This window comes from Coturnix japonica, chromosome 3, assembly GCF_001577835.2.
Source record: "Coturnix japonica isolate 7356 chromosome 3, Coturnix japonica 2.1, whole genome shotgun sequence".
In the NCBI taxonomy this organism is placed as follows: domain Eukaryota; kingdom Metazoa; phylum Chordata; class Aves; order Galliformes; family Phasianidae; genus Coturnix; species Coturnix japonica.
This window is the reverse complement of record NC_029518.1, coordinates 55,814,186-55,835,325: the sequence shown is the minus strand read 5'-3', so window position 1 is coordinate 55,835,325 and position 21,140 is coordinate 55,814,186. Positions and strand designations below refer to the sequence as shown.

Genomic DNA, 21,140 nt, shown 5'->3' with positions numbered 1-21,140 from the left:
TAATTGCTTTCAATAACACTTTTTATTAACAAGGATATGAGACCACCATTTCCTTTCATACACTAAACCCGAGAGAAATGGCCCATGTGTTTTTCACAGTACATTTATAGGACTTGATATAAAGAAGCTATACATAACATCAACAACAATAGCAGTATTAACAGTATTGAAATTAGTCAGAATGAACACAACTAATGTCAGAGCTCACTAAATACAATGAATATTTGTTATAGGAAACTCTGAGAAAAAGTGAAACAGATACACTCTTCTATTTGGTGCAGAGAAGCAACACACAATCTGTTCCCTTAATTCTTCTTTGTCTGCATATTTCTGAGAAAAATATTTAGTAAAACAAAATCCCTTTTTCAAAATCTGAAAGCTTGTTGTTGAAATCAACTGAATTTTGCATTTGGTTCTTGTCAGATGCAGAATTATGCATGGTCTTTTCTGCAAAATAAAAATTTTCCTGCCTTGCAAAATTAAACCTTTTCTTCTACAATAACAGACTAATTCCTTGTTATTGCTTTAAAAACTCATCTTTGGTTATCAGTCAGAGTAATCTCACTAAACTATAACATTTTGCTGCTAGATAGGCATAAGGCATTGCAGACCAAGATGGGTAATAAAACATTGCTGACCAAGTCCGGTGCATGTGTATTTCATGTGTAAAGTTCAGCTAAACAAGCACATATATCCAAGGAAAGTTTTCATTTCTCTCAAATATATTTGTTTAAGCCTCTGTGTTTTGAAGACCTGGTGGGCTACTTCTTTATCATGGACTAATATATTCTGTGGGCTAATAAAAATAGAACATTGGAGTCTAAAATTTAATTCAGTTAAGAAAGTTGTGCCTTAGCCCATGTGAGTTCTTCTTCTCTGACTTGGGCAGCAGCCCAAGAAGCTACTGCCAGGGTTCTACCCTCAGCAGAGCTCAGCAGAATCTATACTTTGATGTCCTTCATGGCCTGGGACTCATAAGCAAAGATGCTTCACAGCAAAGCACTGGATCTAAGAGAACAAAAATAATTTTAATGAGTGTTCTTACTAACATTACAAGGCCCTGCTTATTCTCCCTGTCAGAGGCTGATATTAGCTTAATTATGAGTAGCTGAATGGACAGACTCAGAGAGAAACAGTCACTGCCACAAAATCTATTGAAGGCCAGCAATGAGTGGAGTACTGTAGAGGTCAATAGTAGGTCCATTTTTACTTCAGATCTTCATTAGCAATCAGGACAATGGAAAAGTGTACACCCTCTGTAAATACACAGCCAACACAAAACAGGGAATTGGCTATCTCACCAGAAGACAGCAAAGTCCTGCAGAGGGACCTGGATGGGCTGAAGAGGTAGGCTGTGAACCCAAATTCGAGGAGAAGTACAGATTCTTGAACTTGGGGAGTAACAACTCCAGGAACTTGTACTTGTTGAGGGCCACCTACCTGGAAAATAACTCTGCAGAGTCTTTCCTAGGAGTCCATGTGGACACCAAGCTGAGCATCAGTCAGCAGTGTGTCCTTATTGCTAAGAATGCTAATGGTATTCTTGTCTGCATTAAGCAAAGTATCATCAGTAGGTCAAGAGAGGTGATCCTTCTCCTCTGTTTTGATGAGACTGCATGTGGAGTTCTGTTCTGAGGTCCCCAGTACAGGAGAGACCTGGACATACTGGAAAATGTTCAGCATGACTGTCAAGATGATCAAGCACTTCTATGAAAAGAGTCTGAGAATTGGGATTGTTCAGCCTGGAGGGGTTTCTGGGGGTATCTTATCAATGTCTATAAAATATCTTGAGACAGTGTGCAATTAAGATAGGGTCAAGCTCCTTTCATTGTCAGGACATGAGGCAGTGGGCAAAAACGGGAACACAAGACATTCAGTGTAAATACCAGAAACTACTTCTATATTGTGCAGATAATGGAACAGTGGCACAGGCTACCCAGGGAAGTTATGGAGTCATTTTCCTTTAACATCTTCAGAAGCCACCTGTACATGCTCCTGGGCAACCAGGTGTCCCTGCTTGAGCAGGAGGAATGGACCACAGGACCTTCAGAAGTCTCTTCCAATTTTAACCATTCTGTGAGTGGAACTACAGCTCAGGTGTGCAATGCCATGACCAGAACGTTCTCCTATTCTAAAGTTACTGTGCTTTCACAAGAATTATTTAACCTTAAGGTACAATGTCTTATTCTTGCACCCTGACCATTGCAGTACCATCTCCAAGGTGATAGCAATATCAAGTCTCCATCTCCAAAGGGATAAATCAACTATTTCATTTCCTGTAGGTGGCTGATTCAGGACAACAGATAATTATCCAACTAAAGCAAAGAGCACATTTCAGTTAAATAGCTTAAGCAGTTTACTGCCTGTAATGAAACTCACCTGTAGGGTATATCCATGGGGCACAACATAGTTCTGCCTGAGGTGCAATCCAATTTCTGAGGAGACCCTTAGTCTTTAACCTGGCACTGATAATGAGTGACAATGTACTATGTCCACGTACAGAGATATGTGATCACAATATGAACATACATTATATACACATATTATATATATAAAATATTCATAGAATCATAGAATCATAAGGTTGGAAGGGACCTACAAGATCATCTAGTCCAACTGTTTTCCCCTTACTGTAGCTACAGAAAACCACTAAACCATATCTCAGAGCTCCTCATCCAGATGCCTCTTGAACACTGCCAGGGACAGTAATTCTATCACCTCCCTGAGCAGCCATTCCAGTGCCTGACCACTCTCTGGAAGAAAAAGTTCTTTCTTATGTCTAGTCTAAACCTCTTCAGGCACAACTTGCGGCTATTTCCTCAGGTTCTGTTTGTTGCCTGGGAGAAAAGACCAAGTCCCTCCTCATCACAACATCCCTTCAGGAAGTTGTAGAGTGCGATGAGGTGTCCCCTGAGCCTTTTCTTCTCTAGGCTAAGCAATCCCAGCTCCCTGAGCCGCTCCTCATAAGACTTGTGCTCCAGACCCCTCATATACATATATACACATATTACACATACAAATATACATATTATATATATATATATTATAATTCATCATACATAATTTGATTATACTTTTTCTTTTTAATAACTAAGCATCAGATCATTATCTGTCATTCCCCTGAGGCTTTTTGTTGTCATCACATTTTCTTAGTCCTCCATTTGCAGGGCCTCCTCTCTCCCTTGACTTCAGGAGTTGGACGTATGCATCTCTTTCAACACGGGATATTCTGCTCTTCTATGATCCAGGTTCTTACATTTAACTATGTTTTTCATACCAAGCCCTGTGAGCCAGATGAGCCTGTGGAAAACACTATATCTAAAACCTATATCCACAGGCAAACAGAATATTTCACCATAAAATACACCACATATTTTTAAATGACCAGAGGATATATGTGGAGCGAGGTTGTTGTGGACAGAGATGGAGGGGATCGCTGTTCCTTGCTATTATTCATTTTCTACACCATCCTTTCTGTTTTTACAGGAAGAATCCTTGCCCAGCTTACTTACTTAGCAACACAAGAAATCTAACTAGCCTATGGCTATGCAGCTGATACATACATTAGAACAAAAGCCATAGCTCAGACTGTATGTACAAGGCCATCTTAAAATGTTTTGCTTGACCATTTAGCTAAGCTTAGGTGTGTCTTTCATAAGATCTTTTCATCTCCTCAAAATATCTGTTAGGTTACAAATGAAGAAGTGTTTATAACTCAAATGCCTGTGTCCGGACCTGATTTTACTTTGAAATTTTGAATTGGAATTAAAACCACTCCGAGTTCTGATTTCAGCTGATAAAATAAGGCTTTTACTTTTAGTTTTCATCTTAGATATTGAGGCTCAAACATGGATTCGAGGTGACTCATAGGACTGATCTTAAATAGCCAGCTAGAAAACTAGTTCAACCAAAAGAAAGTCCTGGAATACTAAGAAGGGAGGAATTGCTCAAGTCTTTCAGACAAAAACCTTGGAAACATCAACCAAGCACAAATTCCTTCCATGCCCTGAACTGGAATCTGAGAGCAGAAAAAAAAAAAAAAAAAAAAAAAAAAAGAGCATAATATTTCTGAGGTGAGCTCTCTGTTAAACATTTCCCAAACTTCTTTCCACTGGAAAAATTCTGCAGTAAGCAGAAGCAAGTGGATAAAAACAAATGGAATTTGATTAACCAAGTTCTTTAAGCATCTTTGGATATCCTAGCTGTGTCAAAAACAATTTTCACTACAAATATGGCCTAGAAAATAATTATAATGTATGTTTGCATGTGCAAAATGTAATGAAGTGGATCAGCATTAAGTGTATTACTTCCTTTTTGCTGATTAGATTTTTTCATAGTTAAAGGAAACAGATTTGGTGTGCTATGATACATAGCCTTCAACTAAATAAAATGCACTGCAATAACATTCAATAGGGTTTTTGCATGTGTGTTTAAGTAATAGAATTAACAGCTTGCTACATTATATAAAGCAATACCTTTAGAAAAAGAAATAACAGAAGATTCAGGTGTCAAACCCCCAAACCAGTAAATCTGAGGAAAAAATTGTTTAGATTGAAACAAAGAAGTCCCTCTAGAGCAGGCAGCAGCTAGAGAATTCCAGTATTTCATGTACAACCATAGTAATCATCTTTTGTACCATCAGTTTACACAAAATGACTTGTAATACCCAGGAATGGTAATTCCAAAACTTCCAGTTTTTCTGCTATTTACTTTGTTTGACTACCCGTAAAATGTGAATATTTTGAACTATAAAGTAGTAAGTGTATCCAGACGATTATTTATTAACAATATCCAGCTGAGGAGCACTTTGATGGCAGAAAGCAAACCTTTTTCAGTATACACATGGCCAGATCCTTTTCATATTAATAGAGTTTGACTGCACTTCTCTAAGGCTCCCCTACAGCGCAGCAGTAAAACACATTTTTCATTTAACAGCTGGACATGCCAACATGTCTTTAAGCATACTTCAACAAATTCACAACACACTGAGCATATATAATCTAAGTCAAGTAAGTCCAGCTCAAATGTAAAATGACAACCTTTTGTTGTGGTGGCACGTGAGGAACAGAGCTGGAGGAGAAACTCATTTCTCCATCAGCCTGTATTACTGGAGACTCCCAGAAACCCTGAATGTATGCTATCTTCTTCTGGGTATCACATAATTGCCATCCTCCCAAGGACTACAAACATCTTGGATGCACGCTAGCAACTTGCATCTTATTATTTCCCTGTAGTTTTCAGAACTTCTCCAGAAGAATACTGGGAGACAGTATTGAAGGCTTTGCTGAACGCTAGGTAGATTGCTGTTGGAAATGATATATCTGGTATCACTTGGGATCCAATTTACTGAACTGACTTCAGATACTACAGTGCCCACCAAGTGGCCAAGTGTCATTCAGATAGAATAAATAACCCGTATCCTGAATTCCCAGCCTGGTTATTAGTTCTTGATATTTCCTTGCACATACGTAAATTAAGACTCAGTACTGCCTACTTTGCAGTGCCATACTTCATTCACCAATTTGAGAGATTACAAAAGGGAAACAGGAATCAGAGCTACAAAGTGTATAGGTGCCTGGCACAATCAAAGGGCTGCTATCCTGCCATACAAGTAGTCCAACAGGGAATCCCACATTAATGTAGAAAGAAGTCCACTGCCTCCACATTCTTCTGATACATACACTGGTGAGAATAGCTACTGAATGGAAAGGATGCTTAAATATAGGCAAATTGACATTGTTCTTTATATCAGGATGAATTCTACCACCAGTTAACTAGCAGTGGTTTAGTCTCTGCCCAGACTGAGAAGTCATTTATCCTTAGTGTGAGGAAATATTCACTTTAAAAAATAATAATAATGGATTATGTTGCTCACTTGAAACTAGTGAATTAAATATTGTTATCAAGGTCAAGCAACACACGGCAGCCTCTATTCATACTAACAAAGCATCCTACCTCAAAAGCAAATCTAGTTTCAGTAAACAGAAATTCTACCTGATACTAGGATAGATGTAGCTTATGGGAGGTAGGATGAATCCTTTTATTGAACACGTACCAGTAGAAATCTTACTAAAACCTAGAAGTCTACTAAAACAGGATTTAGCCCAATGGATATTTAGTTTCAGAAATGCAAAGGAGCATCATTCAGGCATGGTTCAGTTTCTACAAGGTGGTCAAAAGATTTGATCAAAACCTCTTCACTGATGCTCAAGGCATTCGTAAAGACAGAAGAAACCTTTTTTTCAACTTGTACACAGCTACTAAGTTCAGCTAGAGAGAGAAAGATGTCCACTGGGAATCAGTAACTGCTCCCTAACTTCACTGTTGATGACTTCTTGGTATTTGAACCTCAAAAGTTTATTTGTGGTGCTGAGCTTAGAGAAATGTCTTTTCTTTATCTAAGGAATGCAACAGGCATCCCATTGCCTGTCTTTCTGCATACATGTATATACACCAAGCCCTACTCTCAGTTCTTCAGTCTTTCTACCCCCTGTATCTTGGGTCTTTTTCTACTCAGGCCATTCTATGATTCTATGATCTTTGTGCCTTTACCAGGGCACTGGACATCCCTAGGAAAACACAGATCCTATTAAATTAAACAAAACAAAACTCAACACATAAAAATCAACTACAAATGTTTGGGATAGCAAAACAAGTCAAATTGTGCCTATCTAATTTATTTTCCGTATTTTCAAATTGTGGTGAACATTTGCAGTTGATTTGCAATATTATGACTTCATTTACTGTATAGTTTTAATTGTTTGTCTTACATTTAACAATTGCTACACATTGTTGTCTCCAGCTGCTTATCCTTTTATCCAAATTCAGAGTCGACTTTGAAGACAGTCTCACTGCTTTAAGATACAGTTTATTATTATAGCTGCCATGGATATGCTTTGCTAATGTATGTCTTTTTAAAGGAGAGATCAAGATTTAGCAAAATATATGAGATAATTCCTGTCTTTGTTTAAACAGATCTAACCCCTCAAAGCATATTCCTATTACAAGTACACACATTTACACATTTTTATGTTTGACCTCAGCGTAACCGTATGGAGGAGTGCAGCCCTTCAGTCAGGTAATGAATGTAATACATGATAGAACACTGTAGTACAGTGTTTTTTCTGGCACGAGTTTGGGATGACTGCACTCATTAAGAGGGAGCTATTATTAAAGAACACACCCCCAGATTAGGTAGAAGAAACCAAAATAAGCAATCTAATTCATGCCTATGAAGATACTAAAGTTATTTTAAAGGTTAGAAATTTTATAAATATACATGCATATTCTTAATATATAAAACAAATATGAAGGTCATATAAAGAATATTCAAATGACAGATACATGCATGTAGGAGAGGATATATTTGTGTACAATATAAAGGCAATAGGAATCTTCTTGGACCTGGTCTTGTTTTGTGAACAACTACCACAACATGTTAAATTTCACTGTTACATTATCATTTTGATCCTGAACTTTATGCACTCCATGGCATCTCTCACATGACTAGTTCTGTTTTGCAGCAAATGGCAGGTTTGAAATAGCTGGAGTCAGATTTGCTTTTTAAGACTATAACACTTTCAGCGCCATTGATTAGAAACTGTTGCAATTGCTACTGTCTGCAAAAATTAACCCACTGTGTGATGTAAAACTATAGTATTCACTGATAAAAGTAAAGAAAAGCCAGAAAATACTCAAAGGCTATGTTTAGCAGAGTTCAAAAAATAAGCCAAACCATGATTTCTGCAACCAGTTTTCCATCAAGACAACATCTGTTCTCCAACTGCACACCAGTTGTGATATTTCAGACTCTGATAGAAAGAAGCCTAGCTGAACTATCTGCCACATCCTGACTGAGAATATCATAGGATGTTTGACAGAAGATGTGGGGAGGAAATCATGGCCACCTGCAGTTTGGGATTTGCAGACCTCTATTAACAGTGAGCTTCAGTGCAGCAATATAGAACAAATCCAGTGCCTGAAAACAGTGAGGCTCAATCACAGCCTTGGGTTCACACTTTAAACTATGTGGACTGCTCCAGAAGCAATGCCTCCTATTTTATTATGTTGGTCCATAACATCAAAAACAGATGTTGATAGTATGGCAGTAGAGGCTAAGCCTGCCCACAAATATTCTACTACATTTTGTTGCCATGTGATAGATAGCAGCAGAGGGGCAGTCTGAAGAAATGATGTCTGACTTGGAAGTGCAGATGAAGCAAACAAAGGTGTGTCACTGAATTCCTCCATGCAGAAAAAAACTGTGGTCACTAACATTCATTGAAGTTTGCTAAACATTTATGGAGACCAGTAGTAGATATGAGCTCAGCAAGGCAATGGATGGTGTGTTTCAGCAGTGGAGACAGTGATGTGGAAGGCGAGCCTAGGCAAAATTATATCCATCAGTTCATCCATGTAAATCAGAGGATTATGACCAGAGAACTGCGTATGGAGCAGATTGTTGGCTTCAGTACCTTGAAAAGGATGACAGCAATGTTTAAATATCATGAAGTTTTTGCAGTGAGTCTCACACATGCTCACACAGAAACAGAAAGAACACCACATGCAAGTTTTTTGGACTTACTGAAGCTGTACAAGACAGCAGGTGACAAGGTGCAGTGCCACCACTATGAGCCAGAGTCAAAACAGAAGTCCACGGAGAACTGACAAGTGAATTTCCTATTGAACAAAAACCTCCAGCCCTCCAGCAGATAAAATGATATGCACTGTCTTTGGGGGTAAGAAAGATGCGATCCTCCTAGACTTCCATTAATCTGGGATTTTATTCCCCCATCCCTAACTAGACATTCAGAGATGTGAGAGGAGTGAGAAATATCCCTTTCACCAAGGAACATCAGAAGGTACAGTAGTCGTCCCACATAAATTTTATAGGTAGCTCTTCCCTCCATCATTTAGACACATTTACTACCTTTGTAAATGAAAAATATTTTCTGCAAGTCATCATGTTCTAGGGTGCAGGGGGAGAACTGCTCGTCCATTCCTCAAAACTGAGAGGAAACAAGAAATATAAAATAAAATTGAATAAACAGTCCTTTCTTACAGATATCTTTCCTCTGCTCTACGGGGAATTGTTTTCTACTCCACTCTGAGGATCATAGAAGATCTAAAGGATAATTTAAAAGCAATTTCCTATTTTAAAAGACCAATAGCAATGAATAATCTTTCAGGTCTGTCTCCCTGTGATGTCAGTAGAGACAGCTTTCTTCTGTGTTTCAATTGTGTACCAAGATTAATACTGGCCCACTATTATAAAACATCTCCTAAGCAAATTAACATTCTGAATCTTGTTTTTCAGTACCCAGGATTCTGAATGTCAGCCGGCAAAGAAATGTAGAGTTTATCATCTGATAGTTTAATTAGCCTAGTTTTCTTTCTTCCATATATTCCAATGTGTACATCTACATTTAGCTGCACATTCCAGGCAGGCTTCTGGCCAAGAGATACTATACTTACTTTATCAGTCTGTGAAAATACGTGGGGTAGGTGAACAGGCTCAGCAGCACAATGGGAAATACTAAAGGAAGGTAAGAAAGACTTATGCAAGGTAGGAAAATGTAAACATAAAATATAGAAAACACAGAACTAGGGTAGGGGAGGAGGGGAGGAAAAAAAAGAGTCAGTGAGAAAAGGAGAGCTCTGTGTTGATCCCAAGTGTCTCAGATCTATGCAAGGAAATAGCTGGTCCACAGAATTCTCCATTCCTCCAATGAATCACAGATCATTGAGATATTTAAACTACATATTTTATATTACCATGAACTTTCAATTTCTTTGTACTCTCTCATTCTTGAAGATTAGGAAATTATTTCTGCTTTTAAAAATATTGGTTAGGTCGCATAGTTCTTGACATCACTGCTGATGTTTGAACATAATATAAGGTTTCTCAACTCCATAAACAAAAAGATAGAATAGGAAAAAAAAAAAGAAAGAACAGAAGGAAGAACTCCTTGGGGGCTTTGGGGGTTGCAAACATGATTAATGGCTTCTAAAAGTCTTTTGAATAATAGCTATTAAATGATGCCACATAAATTCATTTATACTCTTGGCAGGTAAGTGTTCCCAAAAGATTCCTGTTCAGTGCTCCTTCTTTACAGGACAGGAAGGTTCACAGAATAAAGAATATTAGCTCTAGAGTATGTAAATCACAAATCTGAAATGGAAAGAAGTACTTGTTTTGCAAAAAGACCTTGATCTCTGTAGACGATAACTGTATTTTAGTTCTAATAGCTCTTTCAGCTGAAAACAAACTGCGTAATGATGGACTATAAACCTCTGAGATTTACATGCTAATTCCTTTCCATTTATTTTCCATTTATTTATTTTCCAGTCACAGTGTCCTCCTGTGCTCAGTGCTGGAACCACTTCTGTTTAACATCTTCATTGATGAAGGGATTGAGTGCACTCTTGGTAAGTTTGCAGATGACACCAAAGTGGGAGGGGGTGTTGATCTGTCAGAGGGAAGAAAGGCACTACAAAGGGACCTGGATAGACTGGATCGATAGGCCAAGGTTAACGGCATGAGTTTCAATGGGGCCAAGTGTCAGGTCCTGCAATTTGGTCACAACAACCCCAGGCAACCCTTTAAGCTTGGGGAGGTGTGGCTGGAAAGCTGCCTGATGAAATGGGACCTTGGTGTGCTGATGGACAGTTGGCTGAATATGAGCCAGCAGTGTGCCCAGGTGGCCAAGAAGGCCAATGGCATCTTGGCTTGTATCAGGAATGGTGTGGTGAGCAGGATTAGGGAAGTCATCCTGCCCCTGTACTCGGCATTGGTGAGGCCTCACCTTGAGTACTGTGTTCTGTTTTGGGCACCTCAGTACAAAAAGGACATGGAGATGCTGGAGCAGGTCCAGAGAAGGGCAGTGAGGCTTGTGAAGGGCTTGGAAAACCAGCCCTATGAGGAAAGGCTGAGTTGAGCTGGGGCTGTTCAGTCTGGGGAAAAGGAGGCTGAGGGAAGACCTTATTGCTCTCTTTCAGTATCTGAAAGGTGCTTACAGTGAGAGCAGGGCAAGTCTCTTCTCACTGGTGACAGGTGACAGGATGAGGGTAAATGGCCTCAAACTGTGACAGGGTAAGTTTAGGTTGGATGTTAGGAAATGCTTCTTTAAAGAAAAGGTTGTTAAGCATTTGAATAGGCTCCCCAGGGAGGTGGTCGAATCACTGTCCCTGGATTTGTTTAAGATGTGGTGCTCAGAGATATGTTTTAGCAGAGGGTTGTTAGAGTTAGGGTAAAACGGTTAGGCTGTGGTTGAACTTGATGATCTTTGATGCCTTTTCCAGCCTGAGTGATTCTATGATTCTATTTTAACCACATGTTCACTGCGTTTGCTGAAGGAACTGGTTCCCAGCAGTAGTTTGTACCACTTTGTCATCCAAATAAGATAGGGAAATCATCACCTCCTGTGTCAACTGGGTTCATACTATGGGTGCTCAGGAGAAGCCTCATGACCATCAAGTCTGACCTCCTCTTTGGATGGGCCATAGCCATTCCTCCAGATCGTTTTATGAAGTGTGATTGACTTACAAATAACATTCAAGCATTGAACTGGAGTCAGGTGATGAGACTTCACTGTGCCAACACACCCACATTCTGCAGCAGCTGTTTCAGAAGACAAAGGGTATAGCCATAGGGCCATGAAAATAACTGTGTTGCAAGGATATATATATTACAACATGCATTACTCATTAAAGGAAAAAACTGAAGCCCTGTTAATGCTCAATATCAGTTCTCTTATAATTCTGCCTTAAAGAGCTTTGCAATTGCATACAAATATCTGCAAGACAATAAATAAATGAATAAAAATTGCAACAAATGAGAGAGTACCACAAAATACAAGTGATGTGACTAGATATACACTGAAATGAGTTATTTCCTAGTTTATATTTGGTATTAAGTTTATGGCACAACAGGTACATAACAGAGTTGAGAACATCTTGATGTACAAAATTTCAAGTGGCTTCACTGTTAGAATTAGTATTTTCCAGAGTCATCTGAAATATGGCCCACAGCAGTTTTCTTTTTAGTGGTTCAGTGTCATGCTGAAGGGGTAGGAATCCTTTTAAGATGTCTGCAAATGGATTTTCTTATGCAGCAGAAAATGCAAGATGAAGCAGGTAGGAAAAAAACATCCAGATATGGAAAATGCTGTTTAGTTGTCTTTTTTTTTTTTTTTAAATTATTTTGTCACAGGAATTCTTATTTTGCCTTTCCCCTGAAATGTAAACTTTTAAAATATTTCAAGAATTTCTTGACTGTATTTAAGTACAAGTGAATGAGCCAGATGCCTGAAGGAAAATGTTAAGTATTTAAATCTGTTTTATATTCTCTGCTCTGAGAGTCATTCTCTTCTCATGGCTCTTGCAAGGTACAGTAAGGGGAAAAGATAACTGTCCAGGGTTGAGTAACAGATTCAAAAGATTCAGAACTTCAATATCAGCCTTTGAACTGTAAAAGCAAGCATATTTTTAAGCATAACCAGTTATTCTGGCCTGAAAAAGAAGTACAAGATAGGAAATAAAACATATTTTTCAATCACAAAAAGACAAAAGTCCTACAATAAATAGCATAGACTTGACTTTTAAAATGTATTTATTTTATCAATATTAACGGGAGAAAGTATTGATTTCATGTGTAAGTAGTTTCATATCTGTGATTTTAAGGTGAAAATCAACTGTACAATTTGTAGAGACAGCAAACACAGGCAAATTTTCAGCATATGAAATCTGTCCCAAAGTTTTTCCGTGTCTTCCAACTTCATATTTTGGTCTATACAATATATTACTGTCATGGTTTTGTAATTTTGTAATTTTGCTATCAGTATTCCACATCATAACATCATGTAAAGCATGGATAATTTCACCGAATGTACAGTTCACAGAAGAAGACTACATATCTCAGATGGTCTAGTGGTTAGGATTTGGCGCTCTCACTGTCGCTGCCCGGGTTCGATTCCCGATCAGGAAATGTCATGGTCAGGGAACCATCCTCTGTGAAGTCCTCTGGGATATGTAGTCTTCTTCTGTGAACAGCACATTCGATGAAATTATCCATGCTTTACATGATGTTATGATGTGGAATACTGATAGCAAAATTACAAAATTACAAAACCCTGACAATTACCAACTCCTTCATACCTTATCATTTTGGCATCAGATTTACTTTTAACTCTAATAAAGTACAGTTTTGTCTCCCAGATACCTAAACTAGACTAAGGCAGGACATGCAAAATAGGTGTAGTAGCTACCACATTTCGAACTGGACACATTAATTTCAAACTACAGCTCTTAAATAAGAAATTAATTGGAAATAATCTATTAAAAATAAATTTGCATGGTTAAAATTTCAGCAGAATACTCTTAAAGCTGATAAATTTTCCATAGTTTTTTAGTGAAATGAAATCTGATTGGAAACTGATTATACATAACACGAAATTGTTATGTATTTCCTGCTAATTGGTGAAATCATCTCTCTTCTTGGGACATCTGTATACCAGGATTTGGCAAATTGATTTAATTTATTAATATTTATGTTTTATTACTTCAGATATTTTGACATTTTAATGACAACGTTGTAGTATCTGTTATTTTATAATGAAGTAATTTTTTTCTTTTCACAAGTTTCCTGGTTAAATTGAATTTGATGCCATTTCTGGCAACTCTGCTATGCTGTATAAATCTGGCCTTTAAGAACAACTACTCAATCCTGATTTTGATCTCAGAGAGAGTGTTTTTTTATTAGAGAGAGGAACAGCTTGTTACGCCTGTTTCAAGAAGAATAAAGATGTATCATAAAATGCAGTCTGCACCACTTCTGATGAAGTTTATGCCTGTTAATGATGTGATTTACCTGTTAATTGTTCTGTCTACAAGGTTGTTAGTGAGCAGTTCCTTCTAGGAAGCCTTGATAAAGCAAAGTGATTTATATTTGGACTTCTGCTATCAAGCTTTTGGACATTAAATGCTTGTAGGAAAATGACAAGGAAAAAATAGCAAAGCTGTGTTTATTCCATCTTTCTGAAGAGGATATTGTAAATCAGAGAGGGGAAGAAGATGGTAGGAGAGAGATCTATGAGGCAAGCAGGGGAGAGAAAGCTCTGGAAAGGTCTGCTAGCTCTGGAAAGAGAATGGAAATTCAGATCAACAAATACTAATATAATAATAGTGAGAAACATAGCAGTATGTTAAAATCACAGAATCATAGAATCATAGAATCACCAAGGTTGGAAAAGACCTAAAAGACCATCCAGTGCAACCGTTCACTTATTACCAATAGCTCCCACTAAACCAAAAATAACAGGTTTTACTCCCAAGAATGGGTTAAATTAAAGACCAGTTACCATTCAACCCACGTTAACCTCACAGAAATCTCTGAAATACATTTAACAGGACAATGTTTGTTTAATTCCTGTTTGTTGATTTCACATCTTCCCTCTTCAGCTCTTACTGCATTCTACTTTGGGGACATTGAATAATTCTTTCTGTTGTACAACTGGAGTAAAGACAGTCCTACAATAGGACATGGCTCAGCAGAAGACAGACAGCTTTCCTGTCTGTGAATTCCACAACTCATTTTTATTATACTGTGAAAAATAAGACTAAATATAGTCAGGATTAACTGAGAGAGGAACCAGCATTTCCAGTGTAGCTTCTTAAATCACAAAGAACCAGAGGGGAAAGCACCTTTAAATAAACAGGAGAGTTCTCACTTTCACTCACCTGATTTGTATTCTGTTTCTGAAAAATAATAATTACAGCAATAGTCATGATGCTAAATGTGATGCTCCTCCCAGGAAATATTGCAATGCATGGAGTCATATGGCAAGGAATCTCTTCATAAAATATTGGTTTTTACTTTTGGCAGTGTGATAGTTTTAAAACAATTTCAGAAGCAGCTACTTTGTTAACACAGATTATACTAAGTCTTCAGCCTGAACTTGTACTTTTTTATAATATACACTTGAGGAAAAGAAATAAAAAACTCAAGGCAACAGTATCAACACTGGCTTTATGGGCATGTACACAAAACCACATCAATATCTCTTCCTACCTTTGGCTCAGTCTACATTCTTGCTTCAGATTTATACAGCAGAACCTGCACAGACTCAGTATGTCTGCCTCACACATATCAGAAATGCATGTTTTGTATGGATCAAGTTCATGTTTATCTGGGATCTTCCAAAGTTTTAAGGCATATCTCACAACTGCCACTTTGTTATTGCTAAACCCTGGGATGAGTATACATTTAATTTTACTTGAGTTCTACCTTAACCACATTAACCATAAATTAAATAAGAATGGATAACAGAATTGCATGACTATCTCTAAATGGAAATTTGCTGTGAGATAAACAGTAGCATTTAAAAAAATGTGTTCACAATCATCAACATTATGAGCTATGTACCATGAACTCCAAGTACTGAACCGCACAGCATTAAAGTCAATGAAAGTATGATTTCTAAACCAAAAACACAATCTGAGTGGTTAATTGTGAGGTAAAGGAACAAGGAAGTGAAAGGTACCCTTCATAAGCAAAAATGTTAGTCTAAACAAATTTCCAGGTTCCAAAATGGCATAACTCAATTCTCCTGCCTAGATTTTCAGCAGTCTCAGCACAATACTCTCCTATATATCCATCCAAAAATAGGTTTAATTTTGCTCCAGATTTAAAAAAGGATCAAACTCAGCGAGACTTGAACTAGATGCAAAAAAAAAAAAAAAAAAAAAAAAGTTGTCTTGATCTTATTTTTACTTGTGCCTGTTGATTTCTGTTTTTGGGGAAAGAAATAAAGTATATTCTCAGTAGATAGATTATAGAATATATACATATATATATGTTTCTGAATTGAAAGTGCCTTGGAATACTAATAAAAAGAGAACCTCTAAAAGTCCAAATAATGTACTAAAGAACCTAAGTTAATATACTCCTATAAAAAGACCTAAACCATTTTTTTTGTTTGTTTGTATACATAGTCACTGTGCTCATCTGATGAACATGCGCACTGTTTAACCTGTCTTGAAAGCTCTGTGCTTCTACATGACTAGTTGTCCTACAGCTGATCTCATTTAACAAGCAACACCATAGGAAAGGTGAGAGAGACGTTCACAATAAATCTCACAGATAATCAATGAAAGTGACAGGAAAAGCTGATGGATGCTGTCCCACTGAAGAGAAAAACAGTAGTAGTACCAGATCACTTGAAGTTGTCAAGTGGTAAAGTTGCAGCTTTCATTCTTGAAAGGCAGGGAAAATCATACAGTAGCTGAAAGCTAAGCATCTTCCCTGATATTTTTGTCATTAAGGAGGACCTCTTCATCCACAGTGTTTTGTGCATGAATCATGTGAGATGACTAACTACCAGTGTCGTCAGACCTAATATGCTACTAAATTTGTTTTATTTTGCTTATTTCCGTTATGTCACTAGTAGAAGGTTTCATTTGGAAAGACTGAATGTATTCAGATTCTTACACAAACTAATAAAATCCTTTTCTGCTAATGAGTAGGGTGACAATCACAAAATAGGGGCAAATACATGCTACCTCAGAGGCTAAATATTCAAGACTGTAACCACTTTATATTGTTTACAGATTGCAAAATCACTGCAAATTGGCTTAAATTAACTATATTTCCATGAGCTTTTGTTCCAAATTAAATTTAGCATAGGAAGCACAAGATTCCACTTAGAGTTTTAAATGTTTCAGGAAACTTAGAGATATTAAACTGAGTATGATAGTTAAACTTCTTTAGCACTATTCATTTAACCATAGAAAGCTGAACATTCTGCTTGCATAGTCAGTGTAGATCAGACATTTTTTTTATAGAATGCATTATATTTTCCATTGAGTGAGTTTGTCTGCATGTGTTTATCTTTCTTTGCATGTTTATCTTCAAAGCATTTTCACATATCTGAAGATATATAGTGTTGCACACACTTTTATTACACAGAAACTTGGTTTGTATGCTACAGCTAGCTCAATGTACAGATCAAATTAACAGCTACTTCATTAAAATTCTGGTAAATATGTACCTGGAACAAATTAATGTTTACGATTCATACCTCTCAACATAGACAAAAAAAAATAAATAAATTTTTAAAAAAATTACATGCTGCAAATCACAGAATTTTAGAATCACCAAGGTTGGAAAAGGCCTCCCAGATCATCTAGTCCGACCATCCACCTACCAGCAATATTTCCCCACTAAACCATGTTCCTCAAATTTTTTTTAAATCACCTTCAAGCACAGAGACTCAGTCACCTCCCTGGGAGAGGCTGAGAAAACCTGAGGAGGTTGAGGACAAGTGGGACAGTATTCCTTCTTCACTGCCAAAATCATTAGTTAAATAGCAGCAGAATGCCTTGTAAAAAATCTTTTAAGGAGACTCTGGAGCCTACTGCTTTGAATTCTCACCCTGAATCCTGTATCTCCTTGCTCAGTTTTCATCATTAGTTTCTGGCTCTTTACACCCTTTACGCTATTTTCTGGCATGGCTCTACTGCCTCTTCCCAGTTCTGAGTTCCAGCTCTGCCTTCATGGTGCCTACTGATGCAAAAAGTCACTTTTAATATCGGTACAATGACACTTGTAGGAACAGTCTTCCTGGCACAAACTTCCTCTACTCTTACAAAGTCTTCATAATACTCACCTCAAATATCAATGGTTCTCCTTGCAGACCTTAGTACAGACATAGCACATGAAGTACATTTCAACAAAAAGGATGGATATTTATCGTATTAAAGGTGTTTTATAAAGTTCCAGTTCTAGATATGATGGGGCTTACTGTTTTTCCACTGGCCTTTTCAAACTTCAGCTATGTTTTTCCGTTGACGCAAATATTTATACTTTCTCAAATCCAAGATGAAATACCTTTTTTGGTCAGTGTTACTAACGTTTGATGGCACCGAGGGTGTCCACTGAACAAGCACATGCTGCCTTTAAAACAACAGTCTGTCTTATAAACCAACTGAGTCATCAACAGTATCTGCAAGCATTTCTTTCCTTGAAGATATAATTTAACCAGCATGACTCCCTAACCAGGAGAAACAAGAAATATTTTTCAAGTAACTCCCATTTTTGATTCCACAATGGCTGAATCTTACTGATAGAATAACGGAACAGATCAAAAAGATGCATTGCAGAGGACCGGGCTTTTGGGAGGCTCCTGCAAGAACACGCAAAACCACTGGCTGCGTTAGGCTATGACATGTTGGCCTTGAGCTGGGCCCTGTCCAAGCACACCTTGCCAGCTCTCCTGAGAGACTGCTGATCCATGCGGTCACTCCACCTTCAGGAAGCCTTTCCAAATAGGAATGTAGGTTTTTACCCTTAGAAAGTCAAGTTAGCAGAGCCTGTCAAATAAACAAATCTGCCTGCAGCCTCACGGTGCCAGCACTGCATTAAATGTTAGACATAACAACATTTTTCTTCTAGACAGCAAAATACGCTGTCCCTCACCAGCGCTCAGCACAACTGGCTGGGTTCCCCAGGGTGCTCCCACCCAGCTTGAGCTCCCAGCACACCGAGGAGGTCAGCATCCCACACTGCTGTGAGGGAGCATGGAGCCGTGGGCAGCTTCTGCAGCCCTGCACACTCCCCACTGCCTTCCTGGAGCACAGCCAGCCTCAGGCTGGGCTCTGGAGCTGAGACTGCCAGGCCACCCGCCTAGGTGAGCTATGGTCACAGATGTACACATACCTTAAGCCATTTCTTGCACCTACACCACAGGAAAATGAACAGAGTGGAAATGTTCTTGATTCTGTGAACTGCAGCAATGCTCTGAGCTGGAGTAGTTTGGTATCAGTCTTCTTGCTTTCTAGCTTGCAGCAACGATGTTTTAGACAGAATTTCACAGGGTATGATTTGCATGTTCCTCCCTTTCTGGGCACCAATGAGCATGTAGGATATTGCTTTAAAGTACATAGCAATGGTTATTAGGGTAATAAACTCTAAGAAGAGGCATGCTCTTCTCTCTGATTTATTCACTCAGACTGAGTTCTTTTCAGTGTCAGAAAATACGCTTCCTTCAATCTCTCAGCTCTCAGAGACTTGTCAGTATTTTTTTCTGTAATGAACAAAAAATAATAGGAATTTTCAAGCTCAGTTTTCACTTGAGTGTTATCTGCCTTAGCCAAATTGCAGCTTGGCAGGAATATGTGCCACCTTTATGGAGTAGGAGACAGAGCAAATAATGCTGACTCAATTGACTTAAGACCCTTGGCCCTTCTCATCAACATCTTATCTCAGAGGTCCCTGCTCTCCCCCAACACTTACTCTCCTTCCTCTCCTCTCCTCATGCCAGTTCAGCTCCCCTCACACAAATGTGGATGAGCTAATGAGAATTTTGTTGGCTCAGAAAAGCAAGCAGTGCTTCAGCTGCACTCAGAGGCACCTAGCTCAAGTCTCTACAGTCTTCTACTCAGACACAGGTAGTAATTTGTTCAGCTGATTCTCTGAAAGTGAGATGCCTCTAAAACTGCCAGCCCTTCTGTTCCATGCAACATTCCAGCTGAACTTTTACTATGCTTTTTGTCCAGGTTATTGTTTTAATTCTGGAATGAAAAGCTGGTTGGTCAGATCTTGTTTCTTCATTACTTTGTGCATTTTTTTATACTTCAAGATCTGTACAGTATGTTGGAGGGACACGCTGCATTCACGTTTTGTGTCCTTTCTGTACTTTCCTGAAATGAGCTTCTTGGCACGCAAAAGAAAAAGTCAAAGAAAAGTGTCTCATTGTTTGGAAAAAAAAAAAAAAATAAATGCATTTATTAAGTGAACTATTTATCCTTTTTTTCCCCTCTGAGTAAAGGTTACTTTTTTGGCCAAATATCATGTCATGCAAAAATAGGCATAGAAGCTAACTAACCTGCTTCTGAAATAGTACAGTGCATATTAGGGCATTGCTACTAGCCCTGCCCTGAGCATTCTAGTTCATGCAGTGTTTTATTGCTCTTATGAGTCCTCACTTTCACAAGAGAAAGTGATCGACCATTTCAATCCTTCTCATCTGCGATATGCCTTAGACTTTCCAGATCAAATCAGCAGCTTGCTGGTTTGTTTGCCACCACACTGGGTCTCAGATATTCCTAAGTTATCCATTGGATAATATTTCAGCAAACATGATGAACACAAGATTTGGATCTCTACTATCTCTTATGTCCGATCTTTCTCATTAAGGCATAACCAGGATCTCCTTTTCAAACTAATGCAGATTCTCAGTACATGAAATACATGTAGATGCCTGACCTGTCCATCCATTACTCTGCAGCTTACATTACAAGTAAGATGTCAGTTTCTGCTACTACATAAGTAGTGGGTTTAAGTTTTCAGTCAAACTGCTGTCATTAGATTTCGAACCACTTTGTCCAACTCTGCTATTTTGAAATTTTATGAGGTAGAAACCAGGTAGTTATTTTGGAAAAAAAAAAAAAAAAAATTAAAATGATATTTAATTTTCATACTTTTTTTCCCCACAATTAATTTTTCTGATTGCACTTACCTGCAAGCATGCCTATGAGTCTACATATTGTGTCTGCCATGTCAAATGCACTATGAACTAAAAAAATCATACAGTGCGTACAATCCAAGATGGTACAATCAGCTTTGTGTGATGAAACAAAATAGTATGGAACTACTACAAACATTTTTCCAGCTAACACAATAATTCTGTGCACACTTTTTTCCAAGAGAACAGACTTTTTAATGAGTTAATATGAGCCGTTTGACTCAACTTGGCCTGCATTTATTTTCAGTATTAACAGCGTTCTCAGTGTCACTGCTCACTGAAGTCAGTAGAAAATACCTCTGTACCTCAGATTTTTCTTTCTCCAAGTGGTCTCCATATTTTCTTCTGCTTTTTCTTTCTCTTTTTTTTTTTTTTTTTTTTTTTTTGCAACACATTATAAATCACTAGGTTGGCCTGCAAACATTTCTGCCTTCAGTTGATAATACCAGTGGAAAAATGCTGCCCAAGCTACTGCTGTTTCCATCTTCAACATTTTGTCTATTGGGTTTCATCTGAGCTGTAGCTATGGCACTTTGCTTGTTTGTCTTCCACCTGAGGATAGGCAAGAATTTATAATGCAATCTAGATCTGTTAGCTTCCTTGACTTTCTATTGAATATGG

General features: G+C 38.0%; 1 long non-coding RNA gene across 3 annotated transcripts in view; it reads right to left on the bottom strand.

Annotated features, from left to right (window-relative positions):
• The window catches only part of LOC107311904, a 46,049-nt gene extending 27,218 nt beyond the window's left edge, over nt 1-18,831 (bottom strand). For all 3 annotated transcript variants that reach the window (XR_001554289.2, XR_001554291.2, XR_004306750.1), the window contains exon 1: nt 18,713-18,831. This is a non-coding gene — a long non-coding RNA (uncharacterized LOC107311904). The remainder of the gene's footprint in view (nt 1-18,712) is intronic.
• Between the last annotated feature and the right edge of the window lie 2,309 nt (nt 18,832-21,140).